At 48.2% G+C, this 21,425-nt stretch overlaps 1 long non-coding RNA gene and 1 other non-coding gene across 3 annotated transcripts; both read left to right on the top strand.

The window, feature by feature from the left end:
* Positions 1 to 2,794: 2,794 nt before the first annotated feature.
* LOC125745816 (uncharacterized) lies at positions 2,795 to 5,772 on the top strand. Of its 2 annotated transcripts, XR_007398768.1 has the most exons (7): positions 2,795 to 2,984; positions 3,265 to 3,349; positions 3,637 to 3,738; positions 5,273 to 5,332; positions 5,430 to 5,485; positions 5,574 to 5,618; positions 5,697 to 5,772. It is a non-coding gene; the product is annotated as an uncharacterized LOC125745816 (long non-coding RNA). The 2 variants fall into 2 exon arrangements; XR_007398767.1 differs by lacking the exons at positions 5,273 to 5,332; positions 5,430 to 5,485; positions 5,574 to 5,618; positions 5,697 to 5,772 and adding an exon at positions 3,820 to 5,020 and having other exon boundaries at positions 2,819 to 2,984.
* Positions 5,773 to 20,862: 15,090 nt separating this feature from the next.
* LOC125746909 (5S ribosomal RNA) lies at positions 20,863 to 20,981 on the top strand. Its single transcript, XR_007399088.1, has one exon. It is a non-coding gene; the product is annotated as a 5S ribosomal RNA (ribosomal RNA).
* Positions 20,982 to 21,425: the final 444 nt, after the last annotated feature.

The raw sequence follows: 21,425 nt of genomic DNA, 5'->3' as shown, positions 1-21,425 counted from the left end.
CAAAACAGCGGAACTGCAGTTGTCAGGTATCCCGGGTAGCGACGGGCAGGTAAGTGGGCAGGAGGCAGGGAAAGACAAGGCAGGCAGGTGGAATACATGGAAAACTGGGGATTTATTAAGGGAAAGAAGGCTACAGGCAGGACAGATCAGCGGTAGTAACATCCAACATCAATGACGGACAAATTTGTTTAATTCATTTTAATCCAAAAGTATACAACAACTAAATAAATCAACATAAATAGAAACGAAAAAACCATTCCGACAGATGCTAGTTTTTATTATGTATCAGACTATTGCTTGCCTTCGGCATTCCTGGTGTAATTACCTGAATAAATGTTTGACAGGAAATCTAATGAGTTTCCTTTTCCTCAGAGACAAATAGCGCCGAGTTTGTGCCGTCAAGCTGCTTGTGTGACCAAATAAAGCTTCAGACATAACTTGTTATCTGTGAGTAAACCTTACCTCTAATCACTTCAGTATTAACAAAGGTTTATAAACAGGACTCTACGGCGATCTGTCACTTTGAATTCCAGTGGTTTTTATAAGGCAACCTATACTGTCACACCCTGCCAGTCCTGTCCTCGTGTGTGCCACGGCCCCTCGTTAACCTCGTGTGGAATCCCCTTGTCATCAGCTGTTGTGAGTTGGTTTTCATTAGTTCTGTGTATTTAAGTCCACGTCAGAGTTTGTTTCACTAGTCCTGTCATTGCATTATTATGACTATTCTGTCCCGTATGCCTCTCTGTGTGCCCATTAAAACTCTTACCTTGTGCCTCTAATAAATACCCGCGGCTTCCTGTCTGTTACAAAGTTTTCGATCCAAGCTGCTACAGTTCCAAAAATCCGTGCAGCTTTGAGCTTAAGCAAGAGCCATTTGTGGGGGACAACATCAAAGACCTCCTGGAAAGCGAAGTAGATGACATCATAGGCCTTTTTGTGATCAATTTCTCTTGTAGCTTCCTCAAAGAAATCAAACAGATTAGTCAAACAGGACCTTCCTCACCTGAATCCATGTTGGTTATCCCTCAGAATGTTACTTACCATTTTCACTTGGATTATAGCTTCCATTATTTTTTCCAGTTAAACTGATTGGCCTATAGTTTGCTGGATTACTTCGATCCCCTTTTTTGAATATGGGTGTTATATTAGCATGCTTCCAATCAGAAGGTACCACACCAGCAGATAAGGATTTCTGGAATAATAAAGTTAAAGGTCGGCTAATAATGTTCCTCATCTCCTTTAAAACTGTAGGCAAGATGCCATCTATTTATTTTGAGCTTAGCTAGGCTTAGTACCACATCAGCCTCAGTTATACATATATTGATCATAGACGACATTTGTTGGGGAATGAGGGGTTCAGATATGACCTTTCCATCAGTGAAAATCCCCTGCAACTCTCACAAGAAAGTCTGAAAAAAGGGAAATGTCTCTTCTGTCTTTACAACCCACACTGGTTTCCAATTTTTGTGCATAGCTCAGCAAGAGTACTGCTGTATCCTGAAACAAGAGTTGTATACCATGCAGAAGATGGAGGAGAGAAGGGTGAGGGTCTTGGCAAAGGTTATTTGGGTGTTTTAGTACGAGAGGGGGATATAGGGCTGTCGGAGGAACAAACAGGTACGCTTTGGTCTCTTCAGGAATATTAAAAGTATGAAATATAAAGCGAGACAAAATCATGAAATATTATAAGCAATAGTAAGTAGTCCCTTTAATGATTACAAAATTATGGAATATCAGACAAAATTACGAAATATCATAAGCATTGCTAAGTAGTCCTGTCATGAAGAGTGAAGACGACTGTTGGTGTCGGGAGTGGTGGGCGGCGAGTGCCACCTTGCGGACCGCGTAGGAACTGTAGTTTTGAGTTTTAGCACCCTGCTTGTTCAGTCCAAGAGCCGTACGTTTGTATTTGGTTAACGTTTGCTCCCTTAACTGTAATCCTTTATTATGTTTATGATTTAAGTTCTGCATTTTAAGTATGTTTAAATACCTTATTTATGAAGGATGGCATAACATTGCGTTCTTAGTGCAGTTAGCCCATGCTAAGTCGGCTGCAGAGCTATTGTGCTAACTCATTTAAATATTGTTTAAATATAAAAGGCTGTTAATTTATCATTCCGGAACGAGATAATTGCTGTTATTTGGCGGTGTGTGATGTTTACCGGGAGTTCAATTTGGTTGTTGCAGAACCACACGTATATTCCCACGAAAGCAAGTTGCTGTTGTTAATAAAGGCTGGTGGAACGACGGACTGATGCATTGTGACCGATGCACACTCAGGGCTCATAACGCCATAAGCAAGCAACATTAATAGGCGGCACCTCCTTCTTCACAAGTCCCTCTAATGATTAAAATGCATCAGCAGCTGCAAAGCTATTCACAATCGGACGTGCCATCATCACCCACCTTCACACACGGACTGGGAAGCCCCTTTCAGTCCTGGCAGGAGCCCAACACTGAGTCCTGATAAGTGCCAGGCGATGCACGCTCTATCCCACGGCTAAGCTCCGGTTAGTACTGAGTTCTCCCCCTTCCTTTAGGCCACTTTAAAAAAAAATTGGTTCTTGTCCCCTCCCGACCCGCCGAAATGCCTCCGACCCGAATTTTTTTACATTTTTTATTTCGTAAAAATCGCATGGAAAACGCCCAAGAATGACGAAATTTGAATTTCCCGTGCATTCCACATCGACGATTGTCGATTCGGAACCACTCGGGAACCCTCGGCGCAGATGCCGTTTTCCAGCCATTTTGTTTACACTTACTTTGAGTGGGGAAATTCTCGGATGTTTTCAAGAGGGTCCAGCTGCAGAAGACTGTAGAGTGGAACTCCACAGGAAATATGTCAGCTCCACAGGAAACACGTGATCTTTAAGAACGTAAAGTGGGGCTAATCTTTACGCCGTAAAATGGAGCTCCACAGGAAACACGCCATCTACACTGTATTTGTACCAAGAGAGAGTCTGGACTAAGTCTTCGAATCTGAAGTAAGTTAAGCGAAGCGACAAACATATAAAAATAATCTCGTGTGCACACAATATTTGAGTCTAACGTTATGTTGCTTGACGAGCTGTTTTAGCACTTGTTGTCATATAGAGCTGGCTTTCCATGAAAACGTTTAATGTTTACTTTTAAAAAAATGTATTTTTGCTCGTTTTTCTGCAAAGTCTTATTATCTTATTAACCATCTGACAGGTACGTGTATTTAGTTAGAAGCCATAGGCGCAGTAATCCTTACACTTTGTATTGTGTTTTCTGATATTACAGTTGCCATTACATTAAAAGGAACGTTGTTTTATAAACCAAATTGTAAACATGGATCCCCGTTTAAAAGCGGCTTTGCTTTTTCAAGGTATGTTGCATCCGATTTCATGCGCAGTGAGTTTGTTGATTTTTACTACATATTTTCGATAATCTTTATAACAAATTCTTTTAATAATTTCACCAGCATGACAAGTAGATAGTAATAAGCATTGTTTTTAATAAATATCGTTTGTTAATCTTTGTGGTTTGTCTCAGGTTTTCATTTTATTTTAGAGGCTTTTAATATTTTACTTAGACCTTTTTCATATGCATGCTATCAGTATGGAATAAATTGCTTAAATATAATTTCATTCAGTTTCATTCATTTGCTTACAGACAAAATTATACGGCGGTGCACACTACCATGCCGGGACAAGGTACATTGTCACCCGAACTTGGCTTCCTCCCTACAACTGTGAGCCACTTCAATCCCTTCCTGTAAGTACAAATTTTCCTGGGTGATTATTATTTAGAACTAGTGTAAGAGTACTTCATGTAAAATATTGATCTCCATTTCAGAATGATGCAGAGAGGAAGGACATTATTGTGTTCCCACTATGGACTCCTGGGCATTTTTAGCTTTGTGTATGTAGGAGCACATCAATACCATACAATACACTTAACCGAATAAAAGCCCAAAAGTCTGAGGATGTTAGGATTTTAAGATTTTATTGTAATTGTGTCAGTTACATCTTGGTACAGCTTTACGCATTTTAAGCCATGGGCAACTACTGTGAATCATTGACTGACTGTTATTGCAATGGCATTGCTTAACACCTTGAGTAACTGTCTCTTAGGTGATGAAGCCAGGTATAAAAGAAATGTTCTTTCTCGACTCATGATGTGCTAAGAAAAGGACATGATTTGGTGGCCACCAATATGTGTCACTCTTGAGGTCAATTTTCTGTTTATGTTAGTGTGCAGGAACCTGTTCAGTGTTCCAGGTTAAGTACATTTTAGATCACGTTCTGATCTATTTTATTAGCATGTCTTCAGTTTATTCAGTGAATTCACATGCTTACTTGACAGACCTGTACTGTGGAGTGCAGCCTTTTGATTAAAAGGTGATACATCAGATGTTAAATCAGATATTTAAATAATAGTATTAAAATACCTAGAAGATGAGTTCTGACAGTAGAATTGGTTTATCCGATATAGTTACCAAATTATGTCATTAAATTGTCGTTATAATTGGGCAGTGCAGTTCAGTCTGAATAAATGTGTCAGCTAAATGCTGTAAATGTTAAAATATGATGAAACAGAAATTACAAAACTTCTGTAGAGGTTGATCAAGACTAAGCATATGGATGTACTTTCGGGTCAGTCCATGCCAAATCAACCAGGGGCTCCATGGGCATCATTCCTGATTTTGATGAAAACTTGGTATTTAAAATTCGATCCTTATAGAGAACACTGAAAATTCCCCAAGTTTTATTGAAAAATTCTGATGCAGTCCAAAGTTATGGCCCTTTCAAATTTGGGTGCCACGCCCCTTTTTTGCACTCGCGAATCACGCATGTAATTTGTAAGGGTTTTCAAGAGACCATATGTTCGCTTCTAAGCATGCTAGAGAGCTGAAAATTGCTCTCCTGGTATACTTTTCCCTGCTCTTTCAGAATCTGGCATTAAAATTAAGCTCACGGGAAGCACTTCAAAGCTATGGACTTGCAAAAATCAGTTTTTGGTTCACTTTGGACTGCATCTGAATTTTTCAATAAAACTTGGGGAATTTTCAGTGTTCTCTATAAGGATCAAAATACCAAGTTTTCATCAAAATCAGGAATGATGCGCATGGAAATTTTCTGGACATTGGTTGATTTGGCACGGACTGACCCTTTCACATTTTGCTAAGTGTTTTTAAGCCTGTTTATAAAGAGCATGCTGCTGCAGTATTAACAGTTAACAGTTGTTAACAATTAATACTTTATTTGTACTAGCAGTAATTTCTGTATGTTATATCTTAAAATAACAGGAAGCTTGCAGAGAATATCAGTCCAGGGGAGAGTCTGAAATGAATGGCTTTGAGTTGGAGGTATGTGATCATGTGTGTGATTATATAGAGATTTTCTAATACAGGTATATTGATGAAATGTGATTAAAGAGTGTTTTATGCCATTGTGATAATAAAGGGGTTTCCAAGCCAAGACAAGACTTTGAGGTTGACTGTGGCATCTACATGTTGATGGTAAGATTCGTCATTCAGATATTTTTGGACTGTCAAGATGCTTTTGAGAATAAGTCATGAACATTCACATTTATTTTTTAATTGACAGTCTGCTTTATATGTGGTGCTGGATGCTCCCTTTTATTACACCATAGTAAGTAGCTCTTTTTAGAGAGCAATAAAGTATGTGTGCAAAGAAGTCACTAAATGACACTAAATTGATTTTTAATAGTTAGACATGCCGAAATTGCGGAAATGGTGGTGCCTGCTGCTAATGGAAAACTTCGATCTCCGAAGGTCAGTGTGTGTGTATCTGTTAAGTTTGACTGAAAAATGAAATTAAAGACACATTATTAATATCAGTATTTCTCCATTATAAGTTATGGGAAGGTATTTGCACACTGGACAAAGGAATCAGAGGCTGTGCTGAGAGATGAACATGCACCTGTATTCAGACTAAGAAAGTGCAAATCTGTGGAACTTAGCCTGGTCAGTGCACACTTTAAACCTTACTTTTAGCAGTACATTGTTTTACTTCTGAAAAAGTGTTATAATAATGTTTCTTCCTATGCTTCTGACAGAAACCAGCAGAAGGGATGTGCTGGATGGAGACAACATAGAATCCAAGGAGCCATTCCTCTTTGGTTTTCAGGTCCAAGAGGACATGGAATTATTTTTACAGGCCTGTGTTGACCAGCGGGGCCTTCGGGTTAATGCTGTCTGTGTCACGACCGGTCGCGGAGGTAAGCGGCGATCGTGCGGTAGGGCGTGGAAGGAGCAGGCAGGCAAGCGGGATAACAGGAAAACGGGGGTTTAATGAGGTAACGGGGAGCAGGAGACATGTAACGCCACTAACATCAATGAACATCAATGACGGACACTGGACTCGGGTAAGACACGGACTGAAATACACAGGACTGATTGAAAATAATCAGACACAGCTGGGTACAATCCGGGAAACACACGTGGGTAGGCAGGGGGCGTGGCACACAGGAGGAGCCGACGAGCAGGGCATGACAGAACCCCCCCCCAAAGGCGCGCTTCACCGGGCGCGCCAGGGAGGAGGCGACAGACGGGACACGGGAACCGGGACCTGGAGCAAAAAAAACAGAACCATCAACAAGAGACGGGAAACAGGACCGAGGCACAAAACAGGGCAAGCGACAGAACGTGAGACAGGAGCCGACACAGGACAGGGAAGGCAGAAAGACAAATCAGGAAGGGAGAAACAGAGGGAACAGGAGGAACAAAAGGAGCGGGAGTGACGGGAGGGAACGACGGGAAACCAGGAACAGAGCGGGGCAGAACAAAGGGACCAGGAACAGAGGACGGCGGGACAAAGGCAGGAGGAGGAACAAAGACAGGCGGGACAGAGACAGGAAAGAAGGGAAAGAAGGCGGGGGAACAAAGGGGAGCCCGTGGGAGCCCCAGCGGGCGACGGGAGGCAGCCGGAGGGGCCGCAGGCGGCCGGGAGGCCGGAGCCGGAGGGGACCTCGGAGGGGCCGAGGAGGCAGGGCGAGGGACCTGCGGAGGGGCCAGGGAGGGAGCAGGAGGGAGCACCAGGGAAGGGGACGAGGGAGCTGGAAGGGGCCAGGGCGAAGGCAAGGCGAGGGGGGGAGCCGCTGCAGGCGGCGACGTCCTCCGACGGGCCGCAGGTAGGGGCCCCGCAGGCGACCGAGGAGCCGCCGTCGGGAAACCCCCAGGCGACCGACCAGGCACCGGAGGGGGGAGCGAGGCAGGGCGACGAGGCACCGGAGAGGGACCCGCAGGCGACAGCCGACCCGGAGGGCCAGGACCCGCAGGCGCCAACCGAGCCCCAGCGCAGGCGAGGCAGGGCGAGCCAGGGGGCAGGGCGGGCGGGACCCCAGCCCTGCGTCTGTGTCCCCTCCCTTTACGGGACACAGACATGACCCCAGGTCGGGGTCGAGTTCGCCGGGGCGAGGGAGAAACAGTCACAGGGGGAGAAGGGACAGGAGCGCGGTCAGGACTTGGAGCGCGGTCAGGACTTGGAGCGCGGTCAGGACTTGGAGCGCGGTCAGGACTTGGAGCTGCAGGTGGCTGCAGTGGGGGCGCCGGCCCGGGAGCTGCAGGTGGCTGCAGTGGGGGCGCCTGCCCGGGAGCTGCAGGTGGCTGCAGTGGGGGCGCCTGCCCTGGAGCTGCAGGTGGCTGCAGTGGGGGCGCCGGCCCGGGAGCTGCAGCAGGCGAAGGGGGCTGTGCAGGCAGCGAAGGCGGCTGCGCAGGCAGCGGCGGCCGCACGGGATAGGGATCCGCGGGTAGAGGCAGCCGCACAGGAGCGCGGTCCGCAGGCAGCGGCGGCCGCACGGGAGCGGGGTCCGCAGGCAGCGGCGGCCGCACGGGAGCGGGGTCCGCAGCCCTCTGGAGCTGTAAGAGCTACCGCACGTCCTCTGCCATACTCTCCAGCTCCTCGGGGTCGGAAGCGGGAGTAAACGCTGCAAAGCTCCTCTGGAGTCGCTCCGTTAGCTCCACTACCTCCGGACTTACTGGAGGGACCAGTTCCCCCCAGATCCTCCAGAACAACCCCTGGAGGGCAAAGAACTGGGAGGCGCAGTTCACCGGCTTCCCTAGGTGAGGCGCGGGTAGCGCCTCCGGGGTGGTTACTGCAGGGGGAGAGAGCTGTGTGTCCGTGGGCGCTAACGGAGGGAGCTCCTCGGGACAGGCAATCGCCGGTCTCCTCCTCCTTCTCCGGCGCCCAACAGCGGCGAGAGGTGGTGCGATGTCCGGAAAAACGGGCGGTGAAAGAATCGGCTCCGGCTCCGGGTAAGGGTAGAGGAAGGGCTCCTCGTCCTCATCCTCACTGGAGAGCCAGTACTTCCACACGGGATCGGGGTCGTGTGTGGTCAGCTCCCGGGCTGGAGGTAGAGCGGGTACTTCCCTCTCGTTCTCCTCCGAAGCGATCCATAGCCGGGAGAGCGAACAGGCTCCCAGGCGGATCGTCTCCTCCGGTCCTCTCCTCCTTCTCCGGGTGCCTTTCTTTTTGTGGTCTGTCATTCTGTCACGATCGCTGGCGGACAAGGCGGCGATCGTGCGAGGCGAACGGGCAGGAAGCAGGTGGACAGGCGGAAGTCGGGGTAAATCAGGGATTTAATAAAGACAGGGAGCATGGGACATGTAACGCCAACTAACATCAATGACAGACAATGCTAACAGGTAAGACCAGGACTTAAAACCAGACAAGACTAATCAAAGTAATCAGATACAGCAGGGTACAATCAAGGAAATACACGTGGGAAGGCAGGGGGCGTGGCACACACGAGGAGCGGACGAGCCGGGCATGACAATGATGATGACGATGATGATGATACGTAACTTTCCTATGAGCCGCCCCCCCCCCCCCCCCTTGTAACCTCCTTCAATAACGAACACAAGTTGATCTCTGATCACGGGCATTTATTCACATATCTATCCGGTCGAGCATGCCGTGAGAACTAGATAAAATAAAGCACATACATCAAAAAATGAATCAGTAAAAACACAGGCATTTTCCTAAAAATAACCAAACACAAACCTAAATAGGCTACAGCTTGCTCACGCCATTAACTTATGACTGCAGCTCATACAATAACTCCAATATCCATGAATATTGACATTATAACTTAAAACATTTTCTCAGCCGCATAACAAATGCTGCATTTATAACTGAGCAAAACGAAAATGTTACCAGCAAAACTGACCAGACCTAAACCCAAACGCAACATTAGTTCCACTATAGTTTCCCTATGCCTGGGGAGGGGGGAGGGGGGTGCCGGCGCTGATGCTCGCCTAGGGCACCTCATCGGCTAGGATCGTTACTGCATTTAAGCATTTAGCAGATGCCTTTATCCAAAGCAACGGGCATTTGTATAGACTTGTAGAGAACTATAGACAATGAACTGTACACAATACATTTTCCAGACAAGGAAAATACTTTATTTTTTTTTTACATTTACGGTAATATGAAAGATGAACATCCATTTACCTCCTTTTTGGAAAAATAACTATAGACAGGGCAGGTCCATACACACAGGCATCTTGTATATATTTGTCAAGAACTATAGCCAATGAACTGCAATATATACTGGTGTCAGTACAGAAGCTGTGTCTTTCCTGTGACGTGGGGGTGGGAAGACAGAGGCTCTGTGTCTAGTATTTAGTATCCTTATAACAATTCTATTTTACACAGTTTCTTCCTCAAACTGCTGGTCTGTAGTTGGAGAGTATGTACTTTTGCCACATGGTCTTCTCTCAACTTGTGAAAGCAAGACAAGTGAAATTAAAAGTGATGGTTGCCAATGCCATCTTGAGTTTCAGCAATGTGATCACAAAGATTAAATATATCCTGAAAACCTACATCTGCTTTCACAACCCTGTTCAACAGAGACTGGATGTTGGAGGTCTGTCTGATGCACTGCTCAGCTGAGCCAATCGCCTTTACTGTACCATGGCTTGGTATCAGCAGGCCTCCATTGTTACGCAAGGTCAGCAGATGATAGTTCTGACCGAGACGTGAAGGCACGGCTGTACTAACCAAGCTACTGCAGCATACATCACACTTCAGCTTCTTCACGACCTGCCTAACAACAAAACCTGTGATATACACCAGAGCATTCTCAGTTAGGGCTCCAACGCTGGCTGGCAAGTAGCTATGGTCTAACACAACACCAGCGACTTACTCAAAAGGAGAGGACCCTCTTGTGTCCCTGTCCTTTGGCATGGCTTTGAACAGCAGAAATGCCCATGTTGCCTACATCAAAAGCTTTCTTGCATATCTTGCAGTATGCCCGATGTACGTTATCTGTCACATGCCCTATCCAGTCCCTGAACTCAGGATTTATCGTCCATTCCACCTTAAACGTACACCTCCTTCACATGATTCTGCTCTCCCTCACTTCTGTAATTAGAAACACATTCTCTAAATTAACCATTATAGGCTACTATTTTCCTGCAACACTGCCTATTAGTGTCAAAGATATTAAATACAGTAATGCACAAAAATGTAGGCTAAACAGAAATATTGATCCAATACAGATTTTCTGTAGGCTAACTGTGGTAAACTGAATGTGAAAGCATACCCATATAATTCCTCTAGAGGGAGCTAACGTTCTGGGAAATAATGGAAGCTAGCTAGAACAAGAAGTTGAGCCAGGAGCCGTTAAGCCTGTTTGCAGTTGTGCAAATAAACGGCACAAGCCAAGTAATATTTATTGTGTGGTGATTGCTGGGCTGCAAGGATATCACAGGAACCTACACAAACACACAAACACAGGCATTTAGATGTAGGCTTCAAGTAGCCTAAGCTCAATTTGTTTTTAAATGAAAGAGCTCTTAGTCTAATCATTTTTAAGACTGTTATCGTCTTCGTGCTGTTTCAGATTTGGTTCACTGAATTTATTTGCTTAACAGTGGGACCACGTAGGCCTCCAAAATGATTTTAGATCGATTACCGTCATTGACAATTAGCACTATGCTAATACCTAATGGGAACTGCCATTAACAGGCTAACAGAAATTAGCATCGCCAATTTACTTGACATGTTTAACATGCGGCCTGGGTCCACATCAGATGGTATGAAGTAACAACACTATCATTTGCACCATATGCACTGTGGTCATAATTACAGTCATGAACTTGACAAATTTCAATTGATGAACTGATATCCTCTTGTTCTCCCGTCAGCTACTGACAAGCTAGAGCAACGAGAGTCAAAATATGATAAGTCGCATTAAGTTGACGTCATTGTCCAAGGTATACATAATGAAAACGAGGTGGCGGCCATTTTACTGGGGTGCGAGAGACAAGAGCAGCAAGAAAACCGAAGAAAAACTGAGTAGCGGCTATGCTGTAACAACACGAGACCTCGACGAGAAGCACGGCAGTATTGAACATGGCGGTGCGCAGCTGACTGCAAAACGGTTATCAATCGGATTCTTTCCACGCCAACTTATCTCTAGACAGCCTTAAAGGTAATCAAAATACATTTCAGTTGTATCCGTAAAAAAATTTAGCATCCTGGAGCACAGTGAAATTCTGAACAGTTTAGAAAATTTTACAGACGAGTGCTTCGAGAGAATTGCTATGCGGAAATGAGACAAAACGCCGACCACTTCCACCTGTAAAAATAACTCGTCCTCCAAGAGAAGCCGCCCCGAGGACTCCCCAGAAACGGCTTCTCGTACTGCCAACGATGTGACAGACATTTTGGAGTCTATAGATATACGACTATCCAGCTTAGATGCGCGTCTGTCCCTAATGGAAATTCTCCATAAAGAGTTCCAGGCTTTGCGTGAGTCAATGGAGTACAGCCAACAACAGGTGGAATCACTCGCTGCAGAGAATGCGACCCTCGGGGAATCGGTAAAATCCCTCACAGATGGAATGACGCGCCTGTCACGATCACAGCGAAGGTATGCGGCGATCGTGCGGGTAAACAGGCAAGCACGAAGCAGGAAGGCAGGATACGGGGCAAAACGGGAGTTTAATTTGAAAGTCCAGGAAACGGGGATACAGGACGGCAACAGACATCAATGACGGACAAAGGACTCGGGTAAGACACGGACTGAAATACACAGGACTGATTGAAAATAAGCAGACACAGCTGGGTACAATCCGGGAAACACACGTGGGTAAGCAGGGGGCGTGGCACACAGGAGGAGCCGACGAGCAGGGCATGACAGAACCCCCCCCCAAAGGCGCGCTTCACCGGGCGCGCCAGGGAGGAGGCGACAGACGGGACACGGGAACCGGGACCTGGAGCAAAAAAAACAGAACCATCAACGAGAGACGGGAAACAGGACCGAGGCACAAAACAGGGCAAGCGACAGGACGTGAGACAGGAGCTGACACAGGACAGGGAAGGCAGAAAGACAAACCAGGAAAGGGGACACAGCGGGAACAGGAGGAACAAAAGGACCAGGAGTGAACGAAGGGAACAGAGGAGGACGAGGACCAGAGATGGGAGGAACAAAGCGAGGGGGAGCAGAGACAGGCGGGACCAAGAAAGGGGAAGCAAACGAAGGATGGACCAGGGCAGGAGAGAAGGGAGAGAAGGCGGGGGAACAAAGGGGAGCCCGTGGGAGCCCCAGCGGGCGACGGGGGGCGACCGGAGGGGCCGCAGGTGGCCGGGAGGCCGGAACCGGAGGGGACCGTGAAGGGGCTGAGGAGACAGGGCGAGGGACCCGTGGAGGGGCCAGGGAGGGAGCAGGAGGGAGCACCGGGGAAGGGGACGAAGGAGCTGGAAGGGGCCAGGGTGAAGGCAAGGCGAGGGGGGGAGCCGCTGCAGGCGGCGACGTCCTCCGACGAGCCGAAGGTGGGGGCCCCGCAGGCGACCGAGGAGCCGCCGTCGGGGAGCCCCCAGGCGACAGACCAGGCACCGGAGGGGGGAGCGAGGCAGGGCAACGAGGCACCGGAGAGGGACCCGCAGGCGACAGCCGACCCGGAGAGCCAGGACCCGCGGGTGCCAACCGAGCCCCAGCACAGGCGAGGCAGGGCAAGCCAGGGGGAAGGGCGGGCGGGCATCTGTGCCCCCTCCCCTTGCGGGACACAGACATGCCGACCCCAGGTCGGGGTCGACGTCGCCGGGGTGAGGGACAAGGAGTCACAAGCGTGATCCCCGAGGGGTCCCATTCCAGCTCCTCCACCTCCGAAGAGGGAGGAGCCACGATGGAGTCCTCCGGGACCACCTCGGGGACTAGGGCGACAGGAACTGGGGCACGGTCAGGGACCGGAACAGGGTCAGCAGGCTGTGGGGGCGCCGGCCCAGGAGCTGCTGGAGCGCGGTCGGGACTTGGAGCGCGGTCGGGACTTGGAGCGCGGTCGGGACTTGGAGCTGCAGGTTGCTGCAGTGGGGGCGCCTGCCTGGGAGCTGCAGGTTGCTGCAGTGGGGGCGCCTGCCCGGGAGCTGCAGGTTGCTGCAGTGGGGGCGCCTGCCCGGGAGCTGCAGCAGGTGAAGGGGGCTACGCAGGCAGCGAAGGCGGCTGCGCAGGCAGCGGCGGCCGCACGGGATAGGGATCCGCGGGCAGAGGCGGCCGCACGGGAGCGGGGTCCGCTGGCGGCGGCAGCCGAGCAGGAGCGGGGTCCGCTGGCGGCGGCGGCTGTTCCAGCTTGGGGACCGTTGCGCTCTGGAGCAGGAGCAGCTGACGGAGATCCTCAGCTAAGATCTCCAGTTCCTCCGGGCCAGAGGCGGGCGTAAACGCGTCGAAGCCCCTCTTTAAACGCGTTACCAGAGCCTCAATCCTCTGGTCTCCTGGGGCTGTCGGCCGATCCATTACCCTCAGGAATAAGCCCTGGAGGGTAAAAAACTGGTTCGCCAGGGCAGCCGTCCTCCCTGGGAGAGGCGTGGTGTACGCCTCCAGGGTGGCTGCCACTGGACACGGGGCAGGATCGTCCGGTTCGGGTAAGGTGGGCGTGGCCCTAGCCGGAATGCAGGGCACACGCGAGATGGCGTCTCTACCCTTCCGGATTCCCCCCCAATTGTCCAGGCGTTCCGGCCGATACTTGTACTGCTCTAGGGGCGGTAAAAGGACTGGTTTTCTCCGGTCGTAGTCCGCGAGAAGGAGGGGTTCCTCCTCCTCGTCCTCAGACGGGAGCCAGGGGCTGGAGAGCGAGCAGGCGCCCAGATAGATCGGCTCTTCCGGGAGCCTCTTCCTCCTTCTCCGCTTCTTTTTGTGGTCCGTCATTCTGTCACGGGGCGCTCCGGGAAGTGGGCGAACGCGCTGGCAGGCGAGCGGGCAGTAAGCAGGCGAGCAGGCGTAAGCAAGGCAAACGGGGATTTATTAGACGAAAGCACGAACATCGACTGACATCAATGACGGACAAAGGACTCGGGTAAGACACGGACTGAAATACACAGGACTGATTGAAAATAAGCAGACACAGCTGGGTACAATCCGGGAAACACACGTGGGTAAGCAGGGGGCGTGGCACACAGGAGGAGCCGACGAGCAGGGCATGACAGCGCCTTTCGGAGGAAAATAAAAAAATAAAAGAAACTATCATTGACCTCCAGGCCCGCAGTGTCACGGGACGCCTACGATCGCTGGGTGAGCGTACAGGCAGGCGAGCGAGCAGAAACAAGCAAGCGGGCAAAGTAAGGGAACGGGCAGACAAGCCGTAATCAGGGCAAACACGGGGTTTATTCTGGGAACCGGGGATCAGGAAACATACGACGGCAACTGACATCAATGACGGATGAAGGACTCAGGTAAGACACGGACTGAAATACACAGGACTGATTGAAAATAATCAGACACAGCTGGGTACAAATCGGGAAAGAACACGTGGGTAATCCGGGGGCGTGGCACACACGAGGAGCCGACGAGCAGGGCATGACACGCAGCATGAGAGACAATTTAGTAATTTCAGGCATCCTGGAGAAAGCATATTTTAGCACTTTGAAATTGCTAAAATATAAAGTGCAATACAAATAAAATGTATTATTATTATTATTATTATTACGGTGAAAGAGTTCATTCTAACTCAGCTAAAACTCCCGGAGGACACAGTAAAAACCATCAGCTTCCATCGAGTTCACCACCTAGGAGTGAAGAGACCCGACGGACGCAGACCCAGACCAATAGTGGCTAAATTCGAGCACAAAAAGAACTGGTTAAAAGCCTCGGCTGGGAATTAAAAGGAACAAACTTTAGCATCAACGACCAGTTTCCCAAGGAGATCCTGGAAAGAAGGAAGATCCTGTTCCCTATAAGGAAAAAATTCATCGACGGAGGCTCCCGTGCTGTCATCGCGGTCAACAAACTGTATGTCAGCGGACGGGTCTATTGCCACCGGACCCTGAGCCATACAGCATCTTCCAAATAATAAAGTCCCAGGTCCCGATGGTTTCCCAGCAGAATTCTACAAAGTATTTTGGCCAACGCTAACACCCGTTTTTATCAGAATGGTTACTCAAATTCAGAATGATCACTCGCTATCTCCAAACATATACAGCCTGCTTCTGAAACCTGGTAAAGACATAACGCTGACATCGAGCTACCGCCCAATCTTACTCATAGACGTAGATCTTAAAATAATTTGCCAAAGTCCTTGCCAAAAGATTAGAGAAAGTTAGTCCATTTCTTATACATCCTGACCAAACAGGTTTTTATCAAGGGTAGACACTCAGCCAATAATACACGTAGACTATTGAATGTTATAGACTACTGCTTAGAAACCACGGTTATATCTCTAGATGCAGAGAAAGCATTTGACAAAGTAAATTGGAAATTTCTATTTGCAGTTCTACATAAATTTGGATTTGGTTCATCCTTCATAAACTGGATTAAAACACTATTCAGCTCTCCAAATGAACGTATTAGGACAAATGAACTATTTTCTCGAAGCCTCCGTTTGCAGAGGGGCACCAGGCAGGGCTGCCCGCTCTCTCCCTCGCTTTTTGTTATCTTCATTCAGCCACTAGCAGCGGTGATTAGACAAAATTTACATATTAAAGGAATTCAAACAGAAAAAATAGACCATAAGATAAGCCTTTATGCAGATGACGTATTACTTTTTCTTAGGAACTCACCAGCCTCTCTTCTTAAGACAATATCACTTATAGATAAGTTCTCATCTATATCAGACTACTCCGTCAACTGGAGCAGACCAACAGTTCTGCCTTTGAATTGTAATTTCCAAAACACAACTGCTACTCCGTTGCAGTCAGGTAACCTCAGATACTTAGGCATACATTTTTCCACCAGGCTCTCAGACTTGGTACAGATGAATGACATTCCAGTACTAAAAATGGTAGAAGATGATTTCATGCGATCCCCCCACAGTCCAAAAACATGCTGTGGCTAATTGGAGTCGCTTAATTGCCCATAGGTGTGCATGTGTGAATGAATGGTGTGTGAGTGTGCCCTGCGATGGGCTGGCCCCCCATCCTGGGTTGTTCCCTGCCTCGTGCCCATTGCTTCCGGGATAGGCTCCGGACCCCCCGCGACCCAATAGGATAAGCGGTTTGGAAAATGGATGGATGGATTTCATGCGATGGAAAACTCTACCTATATCACTCATGGGTATAATTGCCACCATTAAAATGAAGATCCGGCCTAAAATCAATTACTTGTTCTCAATGATCCCTAATAAACCCTCTATTGCTTGGTTTATATCACTAGACTCAAGCATCTCATCATTTTTATGGAAGAATAAACCATCGCGAATAAGATTAAAAACCTTACAAAAAGCTAAAGGTAATGGTGGTCTAGAACTACCAAATTTCTATCACTACATCTTAGCCAGCAGATTGCAGTATATATCAAATTGGATTAAATCAAGCCCAGTAGACAGTCCATGGCTGGACTTAGAACAAGCAATCAGTGGAGAAGTAAAAATCTCTGATCTACCCTTTATAAGTCCTAGCATGAAGCGTTATAACTGTTTTAAAAACCTTAGTATTAAGACCTCATTGACAGCCTGGTGGGAATTTTTAAAAATAACCAGGTCTGCACTTAGCCCTGTAATCTAACACCCATTAGGAACAATCCAGATATTTGCCAAAAACAGAAAGCATTGAACTTTCCTGTATGGCATGATAAAGGGATTATAAATCTATAAATAGATGACTCAATTTCCCTCCCAACCTCAAAATGGGGGCAAGATCTATCCATTGATCCCAAGCAAAACGTTTGGAATCAAATATGTTTAAACCCTTTCAAAATGACTACAAAACTCTCCATTGAATACACTACACAGGACAAAGGATGTTCCAAATAGGCCTTAAATACTCAAACTTATGTACCCACTGCTCAGGTAACTTTGTGAGAACTACAGTACATGCATGCAATATGGTCCTGCACACCGGTGCAGAAGTTCTGGCAGATGATATGTGAAGATCTATCAGTATGGTTTAATTGTCATATCCCAATCTCACCCACACTGTATATTTTAGGAGATGCAAGTGAATTAGATATGAAAGAAAATAAGGCACACATAATCCTTACTGCCTTAGGCATTGCAAAGAAAACTATCTTCATGAACAGGAAATCAAAAAATAATTTATGTATTACTCAGCATAGAAATTTACTGTTAGACCACTTAAGTATGGAGAGAATATCTGCTCCCATCCAAAATAAACAATTATGTGAATTGGATTCTCTCTGGTCCACTCTGGCCAGTTCCATTATATGGGGGGGGGGGTGGTCGGCTGTGGTCTCGTCTCCTCGGGCGGGGTTGGGCCCTCGAGCTATGGGCGTCTAGTGGCTTCTTGGGATAGCTGCCGTTTTATGATGTCTGGGTGTTTGCCCTGGCTGGGAGTGGTGGGGGGGAGCTTGGGCGGGTGCTAACTGGTGGTCATGGGGCGTGGGGTCTGGAGTGCTGGTGGTGGCAGGGGCTGGCCCTGGGAGGAGCGGTTGACCTCTTTGGTGCAGGCCTCGGTACGGGGTCCGAGGCTGTGGCGCCCGGGGCTTGGCCATCTCCTCGGTGGGTGCCTCCCTGCATTGGGGTGGCCTGTGCTTCCCCCGGGGTGCCACCGAGGGTGGGGGAGGGGGGGGGTGGCTTTTGGTGCTGGCGGTGCCCTGGAGGCCCCGGGTCCACTCCTTCCCGCTCGGCAGGGGGGGCTGGGGTGCCTACTAAGGCAGCTGGTTAGCTGGCTCTCTTTTTCCAGGGGGTGAATAATCTGCCCCCTGGCCTTATGAATCCTAGCCCCTCTCCCCCCTCATTCACAACATGCCACGCACACATGTAGGACCTCTGGGGGGGGGGGGGGGGGGGGCGTATGCCGTGCATACTACGGTGGGGAGGGCCATTTACGTGGCCTTACTCACTCTGTTGCGCGGCCTTCTGCCTCCCCCTGTTTTAATTGCACTTTAGTCATCACATACCAGTATACACACGGGGCCTTGAGGGGCGGGGGCACTACTCAGAGGCTGGTGGTATCACTCGCCTCTGTGCTGCTGCCGCCCCCAAATTTTACTCACATCATATCCATTGAGGGTCTTGATGGGGAGGAGATGTGGAGGAGAGCTGTTCACAAGCAGCGCTCCTCAACGCTTCCCCCGTCAATTTTAAATTCATCTTAGTTTCTCAACTGTCATACTCACCCCTACACTACATACAGTCTCATACATACAGTCTCATACATCACCACACGCCTCCAACACTCTACCTTTCACACAGGTGCATGGGGGAGGAGAGCGGGAGGGTCTTACTACTGCTTCCTGCCGGGGGTGTGGGGGGGGCGCTATGTGAATGGGCCTATGTCTTTTTGTCTCTGTGTGTGGGTCTCTGTGTATGTTGTGGGGATGTGTGTATGGTGTATGTGCATGGCTGCGAGGTGTGTTTGTGGGGTGTCTGTGTGGATGTTGGCGGCCTGGGTCCGTGCTTGCTGCTCCGTCCTGGGTGCGGTTGGTCTCCTGGGCATGGTTGCTGGCCCCTTTCCACTGGCTGGTGGCCCGGGGGGGGCTCGGGCCTCTCCGGCGTGGGTGGGGCTCTCTACTGGGGGCTGGTCGGCCCCCGGCCGCCTGGGGTCCTAGGGGCCCCGGCCTTAGCTCATATGGGAGCGGCCGCGCCCTCGCATTTGGGAACCCACCTCTGGTTCTTTGGGCCTCATGCCCTTTTGGCTGCGGGGGCTGCGTCTGGGACCTCCCTCCTCCCCCGGCTGGAGTGGAGGCATGGCTGTTATTGGGACGTGGGGCCCGGCTCTTCCGTGCTCTTTGGGTGCTGCGTACGTCCTGGTCCTCCCGGGCCTGTCTCCGCCGACCTCTGGCTCTTGTGGGGTGTGGTTGCGGCCTCCCACCCTTGCTATTTAGTCCATTTCATGTTGAAAACACACGCACACAACACACGCACACAACACACGCACACAACACACGCACACAACACAAGCACACAACACATGCACACAACACACGCACACTAGCCTGCATCTCGCCTACACAATTGAGCACACATGCACGTATACTTGCACGCATCCATCCAAGCACACACTAAGATTTTATATGCTTGTATAGTTGTGTTACTTTCTTTACTCTTTAATTTTGTTTGTTCCTGAATTCATCCTTTTCTGGATAATTTCACATTTCTGAATTCATCCACTCTTGACATGTTTCTCACTTATTCCTTTTTTCTTTTTCCTTCTTTTTTCCCTCCTAATCTGTCCCTCCTCTTCGGCCAGCTCACCCACTGCAAAATTTTGTCTGTGTTAAAAATAAAATAAATAAATAAAATCAAATCAAATAAAATAAAGAAATCGATTAACATGAGGAGTCTATACAGAGTTTATAGAGCCCCTCATGGTAAAGCAAACATGTTTGGCACAGCAGTGCATTCAGACCTTGATTCTGCTAAAGCTGCCGGACAGGACAAAGGCGAAAAAAAAAGAAGAAGGTGGGGGTCAGTGCAGCAGTGGATAGTTCAGGTCCAGAAAGTAAAAATCCAGACCAAGATTTAGTTTCAACCAACCAGCTGAGTACTCTGTGTCTGTGGCACTTTACACAACTAGTTGTTTGAAACAAAATCCAGAACTGGATTTTTACTCTCTGGACCTAAACTATCCACTTCTGGATCAGTGTCATTCTTAAAGTCGTGTTTCAACTTCTGGCAAAGTTCTCCCAGGAGCCCATCTCTGTTGTATGTACAGTCGGCATGTAATTCATTCCTGCCCAGATCCCTGACAAACAGTTGGAGGCAGAATTACTTACTATCAGAGTATGTGAATTTATACACACACCAGCAGCTGTGACAGAATAAGATATTTCCTGTATACTGCTGCCACATAGTGGACACAAGGAAGACTGCAATCAATTCTAAAATCAGTCAGTCAACATGCTACCACCACAGACTATTATCGGGAAGTGATAAAACTTCAGGGAACAATATGAATATAAAAATACAGATGTAGTAAGTATATTGTGCAAAATGTATCTTCATCTTAACTACGCTGAATGGTGGAGTGAGAGAGAGTGAGAGCCTGTATGCGTCTCTATGAGAATGTAAAGGTTTGGGTGATACTGTCAGGCTGATTAGATTAGCATCTATGCATTTGAAAGCCACTGTTATGCTGAGGAGATCAGGGCTGGGGAACTTCCGTTAGCAGGCTGACTCCTGTACTAGACTATGCTTTGTTTAGGTGGTCTCCACCTCTTTGTATCCTCCCCCTCTTGTAAAGAATAAACTCTCCAGAGCTGAGTTTTTTAGTCAGACTTGGATGACTACAGCGACGCTCGTCGAGTTCTCAATAAAGAGTAACTTCTGCTTGAATGATATCCCAACGTCTCCTGGTCTCTGAAAAAGTTCCCAACAGTAGTTTGGTGAATGTTTGGTGTGGGTCCGGCGCTGCCGATTGGATGGTGGGGCTGCAGTGTGAGTCAGATAAAAAAAAAAAAAACAGGAGTAGGATCTAATGGGACTAACTGGCATGTATAGAGCCGTGTAATGCAAAAGGGCTGTTTTTGGTAGCATCCCTCGCTTACAGCCATACCACCCTGAACACGCCCAATCTCATCTGATCTCGGAAGCTAAACAGGGTCGGGTCTGGTTAGTACTTGGATGGGAGACTGCCTGGGAATACCAGGTACTGTAAGCCTTTCTCACTTTTACTTTATACAGGGGGCGCTCCACTTCACGATTCATTTACATCTACCACTCCCCTTCCATTTTACTATTTTATATATATTTTTTTTTCTCTCATTCATAAAGGCAGCTTTTACACACCGTTTTACTCTAAATACTGCCTGGTAATTCTAGGTGCTGTAAGCTGTTCGTGCCTTTATTCCACCAGGGCGCCATCTTCTCACAAATTTGAAGACTGTCACTCCCCATTCACGTTTTACAACTTATTGTTAATAATAAAGAGACAGCTTTTTACACACAGTTTTAAATAAAGTACTGATATAATTCCTCTTCAACTCACCGCTTTGTTTTCTATGCAAAAACCACTTCACCACAGACTCGATATTATTGGCATAGCAAGGTCTGCTCTTCTCCTCCTCTCAAAACTTGCTAAAAGCTGTATTTAAAAGAGCAGGTT

This window comes from Brienomyrus brachyistius, chromosome 7 (assembly GCF_023856365.1).
Source record: "Brienomyrus brachyistius isolate T26 chromosome 7, BBRACH_0.4, whole genome shotgun sequence".
In the NCBI taxonomy this organism is placed as follows: domain Eukaryota; kingdom Metazoa; phylum Chordata; class Actinopteri; order Osteoglossiformes; family Mormyridae; genus Brienomyrus; species Brienomyrus brachyistius.
The sequence above is the reverse complement of the archived record's forward strand: the minus strand, read 5'-3'. Positions and strand labels throughout refer to the sequence as shown.